The sequence below is a fragment of the Populus euphratica genome, unplaced genomic scaffold (genome assembly GCF_000495115.2).
Source record: "Populus euphratica unplaced genomic scaffold, PopEup_1.0 scaffold5643.1, whole genome shotgun sequence".
NCBI classification, from domain to species: domain Eukaryota; kingdom Viridiplantae; phylum Streptophyta; class Magnoliopsida; order Malpighiales; family Salicaceae; genus Populus; species Populus euphratica.
The window spans coordinates 1,304-3,573 of record NW_011505415.1 but is presented as its reverse complement, the minus strand read 5'-3'; the positions used below and the strand labels follow the sequence as shown (position 1 = coordinate 3,573).

The 2,270-nt window shown below is 27.7% G+C and overlaps 1 long non-coding RNA gene across 1 annotated transcript; it reads right to left on the bottom strand.

Moving 5' to 3' along the window:
• Positions 1–149: 149 nt before the first annotated feature.
• Positions 150–1,083, bottom strand: LOC105120221 (uncharacterized). Its single transcript, XR_841274.1, has 2 exons — positions 870–1,083; positions 150–335 (listed from the first exon to the last, which is right to left on the bottom strand). It is a non-coding gene; the product is annotated as an uncharacterized LOC105120221 (long non-coding RNA).
• Between the last annotated feature and the right edge of the window lie 1,187 nt (positions 1,084–2,270).

Genomic DNA, 2,270 nt, shown 5'->3' with positions numbered 1-2,270 from the left:
ATTATTAAGAATATTAGAAAGAAATTATTCAACAATAAAACAATGAAATAAGATTTATGTGTGATCATGTCTTTAAAAAATTATATATATATTTTTTATTCTTATTTTTTAGGTTCAGCTACGTCAAATATGCTTCTTCTTTTTTATTATTATTAAGTATTTCCATTCCACAATTTGTAAATTAGTCGATAAAAGTTACTTTGAGATTCTACAATCAATACACATAGAAACACAAATAAAATATATCGTGAAAAGTTTCTTACAGAATTTCAAGATATGCAAGGTTGGCCATTTCAGGCGGGAGCTCGCCTGGAAGACTGAGCGTTTTTAGATATCTGTTATTGAAAGAGAAAAGCACCATCAGTATATAAACAAAATGTTTAGATAATTTACTTATATTTGATCCCTAGTACTGTGATCTTTAACTTTTCTATGTATATTCTGTTAATCACTTATTTTTTTGACATTTGATAACTTGTAAAACTCTTTTGTTTTTGTTTATTCATATAATCTGTTCATCTCCTTTGCTGCAAAGTATACAGTCCCTTCATCACTTAAGCAAATTATTAGTGGAAACTGCAAATAAAAACAGCTTAATTAAGAGCTTAAAATCTACAACAACCAGCCCCCCTCGAAGGGTTGGCGTAATAACATTTCAGATTAAAAATTTAAACAATTAATTTTCATCCAATACCAAACACAACTTTAAGATTAGAGATATTTTCAGACAATTAATTTAAACATAGGAGCAATGTATCCAATCTATTTAAAAGTGGGCTATCCATACTACAACTAATTCAACACCAAAACATTTATTTTAACAAGAAGTATTCAAATAAATATGGAAGGAAAAAAAATAAAAATCTTACAGTGACGTGATATGACAATAACCATCATTATTGAGGTGAAGGGTGCAATTGCACATGACGGTGCTATTGGCTTCTGAATCTTTCGACAGATTCATATTGTGCAGAGTTCCTGGTTGGTTGCAAGCATCGCCCACCTCGAAGGGTTGCCGACCCTGCGTCAGTGTCTTGCCAATTTGTCTTAACGCCGTCACTAGTTCAAGGATCATGCATCCACGGAAAAATTTATCAAAATATCCATATCCATAACATAACATCGGTTAGTATTAACTGATCATATCACCCAAAAAAAAAAAACTAATAGTTTTCAAGTGGTATTCTAACACAATAAAATGGTGGGAATCTTGAGCACAAATCCAGTAAAAATAGAAATAAATAATGAAAATATATAAATAAAGTAAACGGATTGTATATTAACTCCACAATTTAATTATAAATAATTCAAAGTTCTCCTTTTCAATTTGTTGCATGTATTTTAGGAGAATTGAAAATCAAAAAACACTTTTTTATTAACTCATTTATATGTTTTAATTTTTCAATCCCACTTATTATTTTAAATTAATTTTGTTTGTTCACTCTTAGTATCAAATACGTATTGTTTGTTTTTCTTTTAATATTGGATCCAAAATTGTAAAAGCAATTTTATATTTCATAGAGGTATTGCCATATTTTGGCTATCAAATGAATGGCAACCTTGTCTTCAACAGCAACACGAATGATACCATTTCGGGTTAAAAAGATAAGAGGTGTGATTCGACAAGTGTGTTTTGGAGCCCGATTTATTTTTTATTTTAAAAGTTTTAAAAAAATTATTATTATTTATGTTTTTATATCATTTTAATATAATAATATCAAAAACAATTTTAAAAAATATTATTTTAATACATAAAAAAAAGCTTGAAAAATCTAACATTCCGAATTCAGGGTTTTTCTCTATATGATCTGTAATTCATTTTTTTAGGACAATCCATGCCCACCGTAATGTTAAAAATTAACATGGTCACTCCGTCTGTTTCCGTTAACAATAATATTAGTAGTAGAATAGTATTTATTTACCATCAGTCGAGGACAAATGTCATAACATGATTAAATCCAAGATAAATTACCTTGAATATCATGTAGCTTCATTACAGAAGCAATTGGCATTTTTGTATTCCTATAATTTGTATATATAACTTCACTTAACATTCCATATTTTTGGAATTTTTTTTTATAAAGATAAAAGCTATTTTATGACCACATTACCACTTTGTTTAATTAAATATATATATATGTATGTTTGAGATACATAAAAAAATAAAAGACTAAAAAAGTTAAAACAAGAAACTAAAATTAATTAAAAAAAATACATGAGTGGAGTATACCCATTGGTGTTGGACCAAAATTTATGATCGTAAGCCAAAT